At 41.5% G+C, this 8,139-nt stretch overlaps 1 pseudogene; it reads left to right on the top strand.

The window, feature by feature from the left end:
- On the top strand, positions 204–2,455 carry LOC110257966 (annotated as a pseudogene).

Here is an 8,139-nt window from a genome sequence, read left to right as displayed (position 1 = left end):
TCATAGGAAAATAAACACTAGCTGAAGGTTATGCTCAGATTGCTAGGAGACCTGTCATCTTGTGATGTCACAGCTACTTAGGTTAGCAACCATTGTGATGCATTGGATAGTTTACCTCTGTGGGCTTACCAAAGCAGCACTTAAAAATGCAGAGTTCAAAAAGCATGCTGTTGAGAAAGGTGCTGAAGAAAAATTTATCTGAGATGGCACATGCTCCTTCAGGACTTCAACATGTGTCTCCTAAAGATGCACCAACTGGTTCAGAATCCTCCATTACATCTCCATTGTGTGATAACTCAATCACTGGGGACTTGGACTTGAGGTCTCAGATTGAAGAAAAAGCTTTTCGGGCTTTGTCTGAAGGCTCCCTGATAAACAAAGCCATGTCGCACATTGTGTGCCTCTGAACCAGATGAAGACAATGATTTTCTTCCTCTGCCCTTTCCCAGAAAACTTTGGAAAATTGTTGAAAGTGATCGATTTAAGTCCATTTGGTGGGATGAAAATGGAACCTCGATCGTAATTAATGAAGAACGCTTCAAGAAAGAAGTTCTGGAGAGAAAGGCTCCCTTCAGAATTTTTGAAACTGAGAGTATGAAAAGCTTAGTTCGACAGCTTAATCTTTATGGGTTTAATAAATTGCAACAGAATTTTCAAAGATCTGCCTCACTAGCTGACTTTCTGGAAGAAGAAAATGACGTCTCTGCTTGGAACCTGGTATTAAGGAATTTCCAGTTACCACTTACAGAGGGAATGTATAAGATTTTCTTTTGGGCATCTGCAAATATGTTCATACAGGGTCAAACTAGACCTTGAAAATGGGATGAAGTACTGCTACATTTTTGTTATGATGATTATTCTTTGTCTGTTTGCCATTTCTTGGGCTGCTCCCATGGCATATGGTGGTTCCCAGGCTAGGGGTTGAATTGGAGTTATAGCCACCATCCTATGCCAGAGACACAGCAATGTGGGATCTGAGCCACTTCTGCAAACTATCTCACAGCTCACGGCAACACCAGATCCTTAACCCACTGAGCCAGGCCAGGGATCAAACCCGCAACCCCATGGTTCCAAGTCAGATTCGTTAAGCACTGTGCCACGACGGGAACTCCATGTTACATTTTTAAATTGAGGACCGCTTGGTCATAAAGTATTTGGGATGATAAGCCATTGTCCCTGCCACCTTGAGCCTTGTCAACGAACCTCAAAAAATACAAGCCATGGAATTCCCGTCGTGGTGCAGTGGTTAACGAATCTGACTAGGAAACATGAGGTTGCGGGTTCGGTCCCTGCTCTTGCTCAGTGGGTTAACGATTCAGCATTGCCGTGAGCTGTGGCATAGGTTGCAGATGAGGCTCAGATCCCACGTTGCTGTGGCTCTGGTGTAGGCCAGTGGCTACAGCTCCGATTCAACCCCTAGCCTGGGGACCTCCATATGCCACAGGAGCGGCCCAAAGAAATAGCAAAAATACAAAAAAAAAAAAAAAAATACAAGCCACTGAACCTAATACTATTACTGCAAATACACCTGGAATTTTTACTTGAGGACAATTGTTGGCTGTGCCCACTAAGAACATTTTTGAAAATATTAGTAATGGACATGTATGATTTCAGGATATTAACTCCATATGATGAAAAGAGTCAGATATTATGGTTTTTGTCTCCTCGTGTCTTTGTTTCAAATGTCAGTAAATAAATTTCTCCTTGGTTTTAGCTGCAGGTCTACCATAATCCAAACTTTAAACGAGGCTGTCCTCAACTGTTGGTAAAGGATGAAAAGAAGAGTCAGGATTAAAAATGCTTCTCCAGTATCGGCTTCTCTACTTCAAGGTTGCAGCAAGAAGTACTCTGGAACAGGGCATAATGCCGATAATCATAATTCTGATTTTGATGCAGAAACTCGTGGAGAGAATGCATTTTCAACCTCCACAAGTTTAAATGTGCCTTTCGTAAGAAGGCCTTCTACCAGCCAGAGAATTTCTAATACAACTACCCCAATTAGAAATGACGTTTCTTCTACATCATCAGCAACAGCCAGACCACAGCACAAACTCTCGTGGCTCAACATGCTATTTTAAAACAGTTGACCACGTTTCATATGCACTCACAAAGCAGCTACTCTCCAGCAAGTGGCCACATTGTGAATTTCATTACAACTACCACTTCCATGTCTCAGTACCGCTGTATTTCTCCCTTCCCGAGTGGTTATTTTGGGATGACGGTGAAGCCATCCCCTTTTCCAACCAGATATCAGAATATATCACCAAGAGAGGGCCCTTTGTCTAACCCTCAACCAGCCAACCATCCGTGGTTCCCAATGCCAATGGCCACTGATACCTCTGCTGCCTCTCTCTCAAGGCCAACACCTCCATCCTCTTCATTATTTGAACACCATCCTAATTTTGACCTATCAACGTTCTATAGATTCTGCAGGATAGTGAAGATGAAAATTTAGGCTTGCAAGTGTCAACAATTTCCTGCAATTCCTTTATTTCAAAAATAGACATATATGTTCATCTTCATAGTTGCCATTTCTTTATTTATGAAACAATTAAGAGTAAGAGGATGCTGTATTTCTTTTTTTAAATGATGTTTATTTTTTCTATCATAGCTTGTTTCCCATGTTCTGTCAAGTTTCTACTGTCGAGCAAATGACCCAGGCACACACCCCCCCCAACCACCCAAGACCCACACCCATACACGTACGTAACCTTTTTTTCATATTGCCCTCCGTTGTGCTCCCTCAAAAGTGGCTAGATGTATTTCCCATTGATATACAGCATGTTCTCATTGCATACCCACTCCACATGCAATACTTTGCACGTTTTCTAACCCCCGATTTCCAGTCCATCACAATCCTGCCCCCTCCCCTTTGGCAACCCAAACACTGTTGTCCAAGTCCATGAGTTTTGTTCAGGTGGAAAGTTCCACTTGTCCCATAGGTTACATTCCACACGTAAGTGATGTCCTATTGTACTTGCCTTCCTCTTTCTGACTAACTTCACTTAGCATGAGAGTCTCTAGTTCCAGCCATGTTGCTGCAAGTGGCATTACTTTGTTCATTTCTATGGCTGAGTAGGGGTTCCATTGTGTATATATACACACACACGTCTTAATCCCATCTCCTCAGTGGAAATTTAGGTCATTTCCATGTCTTGACTCTTGTGGACAGTGACGCAATGGACATACATGTGCATGTGTCTTTTTCAAGGGAAGTTTCTTCCAACTGTATGCCCAAAAGTGGGATTTCTGGGTGAAATGCTAGTTCTATATTTCATTTTCTGAAGTATTTCCACAGTAGTTTCCATAATGGTTGTAACAAGTGACATTCCTTCCACCCACATAGGAGTGTTTCCTTTTCTCCACACGCTCTCCAGCATTTTTTTTATGTGTGGACTTGTTAATGATGGCCATTCTGATGGGTGGGAAAGGTACCTAATAGTAGTTTGTATTTGCATTTCCATAAGAAACAGCCATGTCTATAAATTTGTATGTGCTTTCTGACTATCTGCATATTTTCTTTGGTGAAATGTCTGTGCAGGTCTTTTGCCCCCTTTTCCATTGGGTTGTTGTCTTTTTTTTGTGGTTGAATTGTATAAGGTGTTTGTATATTTTAGAGATTAATCCCTTTTCAGTTGCATGGTCAGAAACAATTTTCTCCCATTGTAAGTTGTCCTTTTGTCTTTTTAGTGGTTTTCAATGCCAGATTATTTTGTAGTTTTTCCATAATTGAAAATTTTGGTAGTGAGATAGGAATATTCGACATCCCTCCTTGCTGATGACTGTTCCAAAAAAGAAAATGCAACGAAGGAAAAAGACAGTGGGAGTTAAGTGATTTCTGAAATAGTCCAGGTTGTATTGAATGGATGCCTAAATTAAGATGGTAGGGAAAGAGGGGCAGATGAAGTTCAATTTTGAAAGGGAAAATACATATTATTTATGCAGCATTTTCTCAGCTGCATTATACTCTGTTATTTCAAAGGGTACTTGGATATTCCTTGACAAGATTGTCTTCATTACAAAAATAAATAAATAAATACATTTCACAGAGTTCCCATCATGGCTAAGAGGTTAACAAACCAAACCAGTGTTGATGAGGAAGTGGCTTCAAACCATGGCCTCACTCAGGGGGTTTTAAAGTCCCAGAGTTGCCATGAGCTGTGATCAAAGTGCAGATGTTGCTCAGGTCCAGCATTGCTATGGCTGTTTTAGGCCAGAAGACACAGCTCTGGTTTGACCCCTAGCCTGGGATCCTCCATATGCCAAATGTATGGCCCTATAAAGACAAAAAAAAGGTAAGAGTAATTTAAAAAATACCTTTCATACTCCAAACTATAGCATATTTTAGCTTCCCCAGGACCCGTGACCATAAGATCACCATAACTGCAATAACATGACCACATGACATAATCAGCAATTGCATCACCATCAGCATATGGTGGTAGTTTTGAAGTGAAATATTTACCAAAAAAAAAAAGAGGGGGTGTCATTATTGCTTTAAAATCCTCAAACTCTCCAGGTTATGTGTGCCTTTATTTCCTCCCCTTTATATTTCCTTGTGCACACTTATAGGTTGCTTTCTTGCTTTCCACAAAGAGAGGCTAAAACACTTATGCTGGTCTTTAATGCCAAACCTTAGCATGGTTAACAAATCCCTTGAAGATGTAGAATCTGTCTGACTTGGCAACTTCATGTTTCTGTTTTACTACATTTCTGGAGCCACATTCAGAAAAATTGTTTTCAGTCCTACCAGCAGTCATGTCACAATGATTCTTGGAGTTGAAAGTACTTCTCTTTGTCTACAAAAGCAAGGAACTATTGTTGGGGAGGGCAAGGGGAAGAGAGGTGTGCCCCAAAGGAATATCCCTGCTCACATGTGCACAGGCTCTCTGAGGGCAGGTTGCTTCTGTTGCAGGCTATGGGTGGCAAGAAGCCACTTGCTTGGGCTAGAGCATCCTGGATTCATCTTGTGCAGGCTAGAGGCAGCCAGACACCTCTGGTGCAGGCTTAGTACAGCAGGGGATAAGTGAAATGTGGTGCCTCTTGTGTAGTCTACAGGCACCAGGGTCAAACCAAAGTATTTATCTCGGAAACCACAGGTCACAGCCTGTGACCAAAGTCACCTAAGAGGTCAGAAAACAGAGATGGTGCCGCAATTGAGCACCAACAACTGTTGCTCTCACAGCCCTAGGATCATACTGGCCCTGCAGCTGTCACTGCCAGATGCTCCAGATAGCACCCAGATGCTTGGAAACTGTCCTTTGCCAAGGCCCTGCAACTAGGAGCAGCAGGTGCAGCACCTCCTGTGTGGGCTAAGAGGGACAGGGTGCTTCTTCCCAGCATCTACAGTTGTGAGGCAAACCACCATGGTTACCTCTGACTCCAGAGGTGGGCATGGCCTGCTACCACTTGTGGCCCTAATCATCTCCGAGGGCACCACTGAGGTCATTGTGACCAAACACTGCCTGTTTTTGCTCTCACTACTCTGGGAATACACACACCCTACTGCTGCCACTACCAAGTGCTCCGGTAGCTTATCATTTTGCATGAAGCTCATTATCACTCCCTGGAACTTGAAACTAGGAGTTACCTGAATCACCTTCCTGCAAGTCCCTGCTGCTGTTAAGATCCCGTCAATAACCAGCACTATCCCTTGCTGCCTTCTCCCTGCAAATACACTCAGCACCATTGGCATGATAGCCAGCTCACACCAAAGAAAGAAGCAGCAAATATGCAAATGCCCATGCCCCAAATAAATAGTAACTCCCCAAAGAATACAAGGGGGTACCCTTGCATAGCTGTAAGCCTCCAAGTCTATTTTGGCTTCCCCAAACTGACAGAAAAAGAAAAACATGGGCAAGGTGAAGAAGCTCAGGAATAACTCCCAGACCAGGGACAGGAGAATTCATGGGAAGCAGCAAACAAGGAAACAGAACTTTGGAGGCTGAGAGACATTGAGTTCAAATGGGAAGTAGTGGAAATACTGAAAAAATGAAGGCTGATTATCAAGGAGTTAAGAGCAGATAAAAATATTAGTGCAGATTACTTTAGAGAGAACTACAACATATAAGGAAAAATACAAAAATAAAAAATAGAAAATTCATTTGCAGAGACCCAAACTGAGCTAAAGGCACTAAAGAGCAGGATGACTAGTGCAGAGGAATGAATTAGTGACTTGGAAGGTAGAATAATGGAAATTACCCAATCAGGACAGCAGACAGAAAGACAAATGAAAAAACACAAAAGCAATATAAGAGATCTATGCGATAATATAAAGCATGCCAATCTATGCATAAATGGCATTCAAGAAGGAGAAGAAAAAGAAGAGATGATTGAAAATATATTGGAAGTAATTATGCCTCAAACTTTCCAAACTCTAGGAAACAGATATCGAGATGCAGTAATCGCAGAAGGCCCCCAACACTTTGAACCCAAATATGCCCACACCAAGATATGTTGCAATAAAAATGGCAAAAGGCGAAGACGGAGAGAGGATTCTAAAGGTAGCAAGGGAAATACAAATCCTTAATTATAAGGGACCTCCCTAAACACCGGATTTCTCCACAGAAACACTGCAGGCCTGACGAAAGTGGCAATGTATACTCATCTTTCCAAAAGGAAAAATCTGCAGCCTAGAATACTCTACACAGCAAATGTATCATTACTTTGTGTATGTATTTATTTTTGAATATCATTTAAAATAGAAGGGGAAATAGAGAATTTCTTCAACAAACAAAACCTAACAGAGTACATCAACATTAAAGCCATTCTTAAGGAAACAATGCAAGGGCTTCCCTACAAAAAGTAAATTAATATAGAAAAATAAAATACAAAGTAAAATAAAATATAAAGTAAAATAAAATATAAAATAAAATAGCATAACATAAGTAGTAAGAAATAGAGTGGAAGAAATCCCAAGGGGAAAGTAATCGCTTAAATAAGTCAGAATACAGAACTAATAAATTAATAAATACATAACTACATACATACCTACTGTAATAGTGACCATAAACTCATAGGACACCTAAAGGACACACATGAAGATATTAATAAAGAACTTCAAAATCATAGAAGGTAGGTATGGAAAGGAAGAAAATATAGACTCCTTTTTTTAAATAAAATGTGTTTGAGCCTATATGAATACGAGGCTAAAGCTAGCAGATATAGGGAAAGTTTAGCATGCTTAAAACACAGGGAAACCACAACTCAAAATCAAACATTACATTCACAAAAAAACAAAAAGAAAAGTACACAAGCATACAATAAATGGAAATCATCCAACCCAAACCAAACAACAGAAAGGGAACAAAGGAGATACAGAGCAGCAACTGAAAAACACGGGGAAAGTGGCAATAAATACATCTTTCTCAAGAATTACCTTAAATGTCAATGGACTGAATACTCTGATCAATAGACACAGAGTGTCAGATTGAATAAAAAGCAAAAACGTACAAGCTGCTGTCTACAATGACTCACTTCAGAGCAATGACCTCAAGCAGATTGACATGAGGGAATGGGAAAAGATATTTCATGTCAACGGACAAGAGAGGAAAACAGGAGTTGTGCTAACCATGGCAAACAAAGTAGACTTTGAAGGGAAGGCCACAAAGAAAGATACAGAAGGATGCAATTTCAGGGAGGCAAGATGGTGGGAGAGTACTGGGACACACTTGCCCTTTCCATCATCACAATACAAATAAACACAACTACACTTAAAACAACTCAAACAGAGCAGCCACTGAACGCTGGCAGAAGAACTGAGACCTCCCAAAATGGTAAGAATCTCTTGACATAACTGGGTAGGACAACAGGAAACCAAGAGAGAGAGGGAAGGGGAATCAGGACTGGACTAGCACTCCTGAGAGGGAGCTCTGAAGGAGAAAGGGAACACATACCCTGGAAAATCGCCTAACCAACGGAAAGGTCAGCCAAGTTGGAGGGATCTTCAAGACTCCAAGAAAAATACAGCAGCATGTCTGAGACCTGGGAAACAGAGTGAGAGCTGCACAGACCATCTGAACCACATACAGAGACACCAAAGTTAGAGATGCTCAGGTGAGGCCTGGGCACCAAGTCCTAGGCTCCAGAGGTCAGTCCCTGGGAGCAAGCTGGTGTGGGAGGCATGGAGAGAGCCTAAGG

Source organism: Sus scrofa, chromosome Y (genome assembly GCF_000003025.6).
Source record: "Sus scrofa isolate TJ Tabasco breed Duroc chromosome Y, Sscrofa11.1, whole genome shotgun sequence".
NCBI classification, from domain to species: Eukaryota; Metazoa; Chordata; class Mammalia; order Artiodactyla; family Suidae; genus Sus; species Sus scrofa.
Note: the sequence above shows the minus strand (reverse complement) of the source record. Positions and strands in the feature narration are given on the sequence as shown.